General features: G+C 42.0%; 1 long non-coding RNA gene across 1 annotated transcript; it reads right to left on the minus strand.

Annotated features, from left to right (window-relative positions):
- Positions 1–302: 302 nt before the first annotated feature.
- LOC108635136 lies at positions 303–10,015 on the minus strand. The gene is made up of 2 exons (XR_001917756.1): positions 5,895–10,015; positions 303–5,364 (listed from the first exon to the last, which is right to left on the minus strand). It is a non-coding gene; the product is annotated as an uncharacterized LOC108635136 (long non-coding RNA).
- Positions 10,016–10,034: the final 19 nt, after the last annotated feature.

The following is a 10,034-nucleotide window of genomic DNA, read 5'->3' on the forward strand; positions in this document are numbered from 1 at the left end:
CCATCCCTTCACCCCACCCTCCCCGCTGGTAACCATAAGTTCAGAACAGTAGCACTTCGTATTATGGGAGAAATAGGGTACAAGGAAGAAAATCCACCCTGTTCCAACTATATCCTTTTCCACCTGGCACCATGAAATTAAGGTTTCTTTTTGACCCGATGCCATTTTAGGACATCCACTCCTGGCCCACCACTGGCTTTATCTCCACTCACGCTTGTCTTAACATACATAATTAGCATTGCAGGCAAATCTCAACTATTGGTATCATTGCATAAGACAAGTGGGAACATATAAAACCAAAGTCAATGTAGCTGTCATTTTTATTTTGAGAACTCACAGACATACCATACCAGGTTTGCATCTATATAAATAAAGACTTGGACAGATGGTTCTTTAACAGTCATTATATTCATTAATCATTATTCATTCCTACATATAAAATACAAAGAAAATGAAATGTCTTGTATCTTTTCTTTAGTTTTGATGATGAGCGTTCCACAGATCCAAGTGCCAAGGTTACAGAACGTTGGATTGATTTCTTTTCTTACTTTAAATTAGATTGTATTTAAAGAGTTTGTTCATCGCATTGCTGAATACTGAGTTTTCCAGTAGGCTGATCTAAATTGGAGGAATACTGAGTCAGTTAACCAGTTAGTGTGATGAACTAGTTTGCTTTTTCTGAAACACTAGTAAGATTCCAGTAATAATTGTGGTGAAAAGTATGTAGTGTGACTATAAGTTTACAGTTACCATGATCCAGTGGGAAATATCCAGGAAATAAAGGTTTATGACATCTATATGTAGACTACAGCCCATGCTACTAGGATTTAATCATCTCTTTAAGAACGTATGCTTGCTTTGTATAACTAGGTTAGCCCTAGTAAAATATATTTAAAAGCTTTTAAAGCTAAAAATTAAAACTACATTTATTTGCTTAAATTAAATCCTGGCTAGGGTGGACCCCACTTTAATTCTGTCTCTGTTAAAACTGACTCATTATTTATGAGTTGAGTTTGGTCCTCTATTCTTTTAAACCTCAAAGGATCAATGTGGCTCTAACAATGGGACAGCACTGAGGTAGGGGTATCATGTTTACTGTAAAGATGGCCTGAAAACTCCAACTACAGAGCTGGAGTTGGCCTTGGTTGTTTCAAGCCTGCACCCACTCAAGAAGTTACTCAAGAAATATATCCTCTCCAAATGAGAGTGGGAATAACATTCATTAAAAGATGAATCATAGAATGGAAGTAAGTTGCCAGAAGCCCATAAACAGGTCATCGTCAGAGGATGATACATCACTGGTGTGTTTCCTGTATTATGGAATCATAAGCTGTCAGAGCCAGAAAGTAGCTAGTATAACCTTATTTTACAGCTGAAGAGACTGAGGTTCAGGGTAGGGAAGTGACTTGTCCAAGGTCATACTGTCAGTCAGAATATAGATCCCAAGTCTCCTAAATCTGAATTCAATGTCATTGTTTTCTTCAACTTCACTGCAGTGAGTCATGCTTAGACATAGGTATCCTGTGGTAATATTTAATATTGCACCTGTCCAGTTCATGCATTCATTCACATTCAACAGAGTCACTGAGCACTTTCTTCGGGCTGGACACTGTTCTAAGTTGTGAAGATACAGCTGCGAATGAGAGACAAAGTCTTCACCTCCTTCTAACTGGGAAGGGGATATAAACACAATAGGGCTTCCTCTGGGGTGGTGAAGAGTGGGACAGGACTGAGCAACTGAGTACAGCACATAAACCCAATAATTTTTGATAGGAATAAGTACTTCCCATTTCACCCAGGATAAAAGCCAGGGTCTTTACAATGGCTTACAAGGCCACACATGGTCTGGATTCCACTCCCCCCTCCTGGTGACCTGTCTGACCACCTCTCTTTATGATCCCTCTTAATCACTCCACTCCAGCCACATGAACATTTATCTTCTTCAGATCTTTGCTGAAATATTATATTCGAAGTCAAAAATTCCCTGAACAGTTTTCTTTAAAACTGAAACCCCAATGCCACCCCAGCACTCCCTGCTTTAATTTTATCCCTAGCATTTGTACCATCTGAAAGCTTTTTTTAAAAAATTGTTTATTGACTCTCTCCCTTCCCTAGAATGTTAGTTCCATGAGGGCAGGGATTTTTCTCTGTTCACTGTATCCCCATGTGTCTACAAAAGAAGCACAGAGTAGATACTCAGTACATATTTGTGAAACTCATGAATGAATATGAAAAAAAATAATAAAGAGCCCAAGTGATATAGAATGACTGGCTAGATTAGTTTGGTCCAAGAAGTCTAGAAACATCAGATCTTAATAATGGGAAGGAAGTGACCACAAGATCTGGAAGCAGAGGGTCCCACACACAGAGTTCAGTAAGTGCAAGGGACCCTAGATGGGATGAGCTTGGCATGTTAGAGGCATCTTCCCCAAGACCTGTGCCCAGAATTTGAGGATCTCACCTCTTTCGGTTTCTTCTGCTTGCCTAGTTTCTGCGATTCTCTGATGAAATTATTGAGGTTATTTTTTGCCAAAATGTATACATGTCTCAGAAATAACTGTTTTCCAATATTGTGTTTTGGTCACAGAAAGTCTTGAATGTCCATGTCTGGAGAATTTGAGCAGTCTTAAGGTAAATATTTTTCACTGGCTCCCCTCAGTATTAACCAGTGGAACCCTGACAGAAATGAGGGAGTGCCTTAAAGTAAGGGTGTGGTGGTGTGCCTTGAGTGGACCTCAGGAAGCACTCCCAGTAGGGGCCAACCCCTGGTTGAAGTTACTGTCCCCGAGTTAAGTGCATAGAGTAAGCCCCTTAGCACCTGAGAACAATGGCACGCAAGGAGTGAGTCCCTGGAACTGGAGGGCCTGGTGGGGGCAGCGAGGGAACAGATGCTTCCAAGAGGAAGGGGCGCTGGCTGAGGGAAATGAATGCTGGCTCCATCTGCTTTGCAGGGTACCCTTCTTAGGCAGCTTTCCAAAAATCTGGGCCACTCCTTAGTGTGATCCCAGGAAATTCCCTCCACCTAAAGCCCTCTTAGGAAGCCTCTGAGGAGACTGAAACTACAGATCCTCCTAGATCCTCCTGTTTTGTATTACTTTTGCTTCACTTTAACCATCCCCCAGCATGTGTGTACACACACATAAACCCAAACCATCCCCCTTATCCTGCCATTATTTTCTCCACAGCACTTAGGTCACCATTTAGTCATTTATTCAACATTTATCAAGTGCCTACTATGTGCCAAGGGCTAGAGATTCAGAAGTAAACAAAGCTGTCAAATATTCCTGCCCTCATCCTCTGGTAGAGGATTCACTTGAGTATAAGTTTCATGACAGCAAGGGCTTGTCTTGTCAGAACAACAGCCTTAGCACCATCAGAGTCAAATTTCAACTAAGTCAGGAATGCCTCAACTTCTACCCACATGAAGCTGATGGACAGCCCTGTGTGGGAACTGTTACACAGAGGTTCTCAACCCTGGCTGCACCCTGGAATCAACTTTAACAACTGACGCCCAGCGTCCCATCCCCAGAGATTCGGATTCAGTTGGTCTGGGTTGCAGCCTGGGCCCTGGGTGATTTTGACGAACAGGCAGTGTTAAGAACCACTGAGTTAACGGACTTGTGTCTGGCCATTTAGTAGCATCTGCCCCTTCCCCTCCTTCCTTTAGATAAGGAATTCTCAACCTCACTTCATGCTAAAGTCATCTAGGCAACTTAGAAAAGAGAACAATGCTTGCCCCAGCCTCAGGGATTCCTGTTCATTTGGGGCAGGGTCCAAGCACGCCTATTTGTAATATTTCTCCAGATGGTTGTGCTGTGCAGCCAACGTTAAGAACCAGTCCCTTAGATTGTTCTGTCCCAGTTTATCCCTTTATGTATCCTATCCTCAGTATCTTAATCCATAAACTGCCTCAAATCCAAAACTTTCACCATAATACTCTGTTCTCCATACCGACAATAGGTGTTGGCGTGGAGAGCTTCTCTCATCTCTCATGCTTCTCTCATCTTGCCTTTGATTTGCCCCATCCTTTTTGTCCACCCTTACCATGGCACACCTAGCCCAGCCACCTCCCCCAGCCTATTGCAGGCCTTTCTGGGACCCTGCTGCTTCTGCATTCCAATGGGTGAGGAAGGTCCACAGAGCAAAGCCAGCACCTGAGCCACCATCTCCGCTCTGTCCCCTCCAGGCTGCTGCAACCTCATACTACCACCTTCTTGCTCCAGACCTCACAATGGTTAAGAATCATTTCAAAGATTGGAGTAGTAAAATGGACCTCCCCTTGTCTCCTCTTCTCTTAAGACCTCCACTATCATTATCTTTGCTCCGAGAAGGATCAAAAATGTTCTATTTGTTCCAAGCTCCAGGAGGGCTGACATTGTTTTGTGACCTGGGACACATGAGCCCTTGAAATTACCTGCCAGCGGCAGCCCTTGTCTGAGTCTGGTGCCAATCCTGGGTGTCCTAATTAGCAAGAATTATGAGAAGTCATGCCTAGGAATAACCAAGTCCCAGAAGATAATTCTTTGAGACTGAGGGGCCCTGAGATTTCTATGTGCGATGCCACAATGGTTGTGCTCCCTTCAGGGTTTCTAGTGTTTCCTGTCCATCAAAGGGCAGAGGCTTAAGCTAGTATTGCACCTTTGTCTTGGCAGTTTCTCACCCTCTTATCAACGCAGAAGTGACCTGACCAGCCAATAGTCCTCAAACGATGACACTTCAGGTAGAACAAATTTATCATTTTAGAATGAAGCTCTGTTATGTCATTTTGAACATAGGAGTTTTGATCATTCACCCCCCTTGCCCATCACATTGAATGGCTCTTGCCTTGCAGCACACCCACTCACCAGCAATATGAGGATGAAATAATATGACTAGTATGTATGTGTGTGTATGTGAGTCGCTCAGTCATGTCTGACTCTTTGCGACCCCATGGATTGTAGCCCTCCAGGCTCCTTTGTCCATGGGACTCTCCAGGCAAGGATACTGGAGTGGGTTGCCATTTCCTTCTCCCTTAGTATGTATGTAGATTGCAATTTGCAGGTTATTATGCAGTTATCTGATTTTAAACCTCACAGCAAAGGGGTGACAGGTACTGGGAGTAACATTTATTAGGGACCACCCATGTACCAGGCATTCTGCTAAGTGCTTTTCTCACATCCACCCTGTGAAGCATCATTTCCATTATATTGACAAGGTAACAGTCACTAAAGCTTATCACACCATGCTTCCTTGCAAGTCTTGAAGTTGTCTCTCAAAGAGGAGAAAATAGAGGCAAATGACCTGCCTGAGGTGGCACAGCCAGCAGGTGGCTGAGCCAGGGCTCAAACATCACAGGTCTTGAGGCTCTATCCCATATTCTTTTTCCTGCCAAATAGGGGCCACATCTCAGAACCAAGCAATGACCAGGAACTGCCTGTAGAGTTTAGTGATAAGTAGAAAAGATCCCATCTAGGTTTCCAAGTAGCATGTCCAGTCAAAGAGTAAAATCACATTCTTCTGTGACTTCATTTTGATGGGGACACCTCCTCCCAACCCCTACATTCCACACATTAGAGGAATTCACTGAGAAACAGTTCAGATAACCTATTTTTTGCTCTGATAAGGGCTTTTGGAGGAAGAAATACAGAAATGGCTCACCCTGTGCTAAGGTGCTCAAAGTAGTAAAGCTCCCCACAGAGGACAGTTTACATTGAATTTGAAATTACAATGATACCTGCTTAGGAAAACCCACCAGAAAAGAGGGGGCTTCTGGACCAAGACAGGCTCATTACAGCTTATTTTTGGGGGGGATCAAAATCCGTTCATGGTACGACGTGTCATTCCCTAGCCCTTGGCATGTGTCATGGCCATAAACACCCAGGTACATTTCTCTCTTCAGAGTGACCAGTACCAACCAAGTGAAGTCCATGGTGCTGCCCACAAAGCAGATCAAAGCAGCAGAAGGAAAAAAAAAAGCAGCAGCAGAAGGGTGTCTTGAAGGAGACCTGGAAATGGTGACCAGGAATCTACATTTTTAACAAGACCCACAAATTGCAAAAACAAAGCTTTATTCTTCCCCTCGAGATTTTCAGAATGTGGCCTTGCAGTATATGCTTGAATTCTGTAACTAACTCTTTTTCTTACTTTTTCAGAAGAGATCTCTCCATTCAAGTCTTTACCTTTACAAATTTTGGCTTTTTCCTTTTAATTTCTTGGTTGTTCTTATTTTGTTTAAACTATCAGCACATTCCAGTACTGCATTATTGATCTGAAGAGCTAAACTATTACCCCTCCCACGTTTATTTGGGGTTAAATTTGCTATCTGCTACCTTAGTTTTAATCATAGATCCTTGAGGTTCCTAAGGTTATATTGCTAAAGAGAAAAACTGAGGATTTGCAAGAAGTCTAGGAGAACCATGTCTTTTACTAGAAATAAGAAGCTATGTGCTTTATTGCCCTGTGTCTTTTTATGACATCTTGTCACAATGCATCAGCAACAAAGATAAATGCTCATTTCTGTCCTTACAGATACAACAATTATTTTGTTAAGATAAACTATTAGATGCTTTAAGAGCCCTTTGCACAAGACAAGTGGTATAGAACAATGAGTCCAAATGGAGACTTTCATTGGCCACACAAGTCCTGTATAGCTCACATAACAAACAGATCACTTGGGATCAGACAACTGAAAATGTACCCAAACAGTGGAGAAATGATAGCCTTTTGTAGTGCATAGCTGCTTTTGCCTGGACATTTTGAAACGGACACCAGTACTGTTAAGAGTTGAAAGTTAACCTTCTTGTGTGAAATTAGCTCATCAGGCTACCCATGTGACCTTAGACAAGGCATCTGATCTCACTGGGTTTCTCCTGCTTTCTTCCCAAGGCTGTCAGAAGGAGCAAAATACTCTTTGTGAAAGCACTTTTAAAAACAAAAGCTATTACATAACTACTTATTTCTGAATCCTAAATGGTCACTCCCCAGGGCCTGACAGCAACTGGAAAGCCTGGTAACTGATCACATTTCTCCTTTGGTTGTTCACAGACTTTGAAAAGCCCCATACTTCCTCTAGAACAGGGGTCTGAAATGATGAGGAAGATATCAACTTTCTCCAAAGTGTTTTCAAGATCTAACACCAGTGTTTCTGAAACCTTCCTCACCCTCACCCCCTCACCAAGACAGAAAGTGAGACTGTAATACCCAATAATAAGCATGTTGACCTTCCTCAAAAAATAAATGGTTGTTAAAGCTGACATTGTGTCCTACACACTGATTCTTGTAACTATTGAAGATAAGAGCAAAGAAAGCATAAAAAGGCAGTTGGAGAAAAGGAGGGTTTTGATAAATGCTTCTGACAAGCATTTTGCAATGAAAAGAGAAGTTTTGTGTCACATATAGATGCATCTAGCAGGCAGTGTGGGGTTGAAGCTCTGCTCTTGAGGGCCCTGCAGCCTTGCTGGGAAGATGAGAACTAACTTCAAAGGCAAAAGTGTGATATCAATAAAACAACGTGTCATCACATCTTTCAGGCACCCTAGTGTTCAAAGAAGGGAGTCATCACTGTGGGTTGGAGTGGTCAGGATACATTTGCTGGAGGACTGGAATTCAGACAATCCTCAAAGGACCGTTAGGATTAGGGAGGCCTTTATGGCACCAGGAGGGCGATCCCCTCAGGCCACACATCTGCGTACACTGCTGCCATGCCTGAACAATTTAGCTCTGGCCCATAGGACATTCTACCATAATGGAAACGGTCTGTATCTGCTCAGTTTGGTACAGGAGGCACCAGCCCCACGTGGCTACTGTCACTAGCATGACTGGGGAACCCAGTCTTTCCATTTTATTTCAATTTAAATAGCCACATATAGCTAGTGGTTCCCTTATCAGACAGCACAAGTCTAATCGGTACAAGGCCTCAGGGACAACAGCCAATTCCAATTAGGTTGAAGGATTCCCTGAAAGTTCATTTCCAAAGTCTATCCTCAAACAAAGACGTCTAGAGATCTAACTCCTCAGGGGGCTTTGAAGCCTCCAGGCATCCTCTTGGTCCCTTTAAGAGACATGCACCACCAGTGTGGCCAGAGAGGAGCTCATGGTTTCCAGTCATATTTGTGCCACTGCACTTGTCAAAACTCAATCGATGGAGAAAGGATAAGCCCCATGGAGAACACCAAAGTCAGGGAATCACAACAGAAAATTGGAACCTGCATCTGCCAGCTGGCCTCAAGCAGTGCTTGGCTAGAAACGGCTTCCATGAGACAGAAACACATGAAGAAGATCACTCAGTAGTCATTCTCATACCCCAGCTTTATCCAGGAATGTAGGTCAGTGGAAGGTCTCAGCCTTATACTAATGGCCCAAGGGAAGTATTTCTATGAAAGTCAGTTTCCTTTATGCTGTACCTATAGTCCAGAAATGTTATGTTAAGTGATGTTTAGTAAATAGAATGGCAGGCAGTTCTGCCCAAATATCACATATACCTAAATTGCACTGCCTTCATCTCATTTTCTGCCCTTACATACTGAAGTTTATCGCACGCAACAGCACAGGTTTTAAAGTTAGCTTTTAAAGATCCACAATAATGACAAGCACTGATCTTACATAAGCCTTTGTTTTCATGTTCATGTGTGGCAGAACCAATACAATATTGTAATTAGCCTCCAATTAAAATAAATAAATTTAAATTAAAAAAATAAATAAAAATATATCAACAACAACACAAAAGTAATACCAAAAAATAATTTTTTTAAAGTAATAGCAATCCAGTTTGGAAATCAAAAGTTATAAAAGCTACAGTGAAAAGTTTCCCTCTCCTCTCCCAGCTGTTGGCCTGGTTCACCTCTCCCAAGGCAATCTCTATTACCAATGGGACCAGTATCCTTCTCAGAGATAGGCTTTGGATAACAAGTGTATTTTCATATGACTTTAGCAAGAAGTCTAATATCCTCTCTCAAAAAAGGGCAGAAAACAGAGAGGAAGAGGGAGGTGAGAATGGAAGGAGAGAATGCGTGCATGCCATCTGACAGCTGCTACGTCCTAATATCACTGCATTCATAGTCTCAGATAAAGTCAGTCATTTTTTAAAATGCTCTTTTGTCTAATGAACTAAATGTCAAAAGGTGAGCACCAGAATGGGAGGAAAGGTGCCTACCATAGCTCTTCAAAGTCTGCTGGCCAAAATACATTAAGAATGTATGAGCTGGTAACTACAGTCCTTAGAGATAGAACCATTTAAATATTTTTTTAAAAATGAAAGCACTAAAAGTAACAATGCAATGAAATAAAATGCAAATTAGAATAACCCAAATGTATCACAATATATCTTTCAGAGAAGAAAAAAGGAATAAAATGATAAAAATCCAGTGTTGCCCAGATGTAGGGAAACATTTGAACTCTACAGTGGTGACAATCCTACAAATTTGATTTTTCTGAAAAGCAGTCTAACAATAAGGTGAGTTATGGTTCCAGCTGTACTTTTGGACCTGGTAACTACATTTAGGTAAATTTGGCCCAAGGGAATAATATAAAGTGAAAAAAAAGGTAAAAGCATATAAAAATGTACATAGCATTACTATTAATTATGAGGAAAAATTAAAACAATCCTAGTGGGACACTGGTGTGTATTATCAGGAAAGAATGCTATACAGGCACTGAAAAATGACAAGGATAGTGAAAATATACACACAAAGAAATGCAGATATGAAATAAGTAAAACCAGCACACAAATAAGATGTGAGCACAAAATAAGGCTCTGTTCGGGCCTCCCCACACAGGGTCGCTGGGAGGGGAGGCGTCAGTGCCCCTCCCCTCCCGTCTCGTGGTGTGGACGTGTTCCAAGGGGCCCAATTGGGCCGGCCAAGCAAGCAGGACGTGAACTAGAAGGGCCAGAAGGTGGCCACAGACCCAAGGAGACCCCAGGGTTTCCTATAACCACCAGGGAAGGCTAGAGGGAAAAAAAAAGATGTCACACTGATAACAATTACACAGTATACTTTATGATTTGGCAATCATATATATACTAAAAAAATTCAAAGAACTTAAGAGATCTAAATAAT

The sequence above is a fragment of the Capra hircus genome, unplaced genomic scaffold (genome assembly GCF_001704415.2).
Source record: "Capra hircus breed San Clemente unplaced genomic scaffold, ASM170441v1, whole genome shotgun sequence".
Classification (NCBI taxonomy): Eukaryota; Metazoa; Chordata; class Mammalia; order Artiodactyla; family Bovidae; genus Capra; species Capra hircus.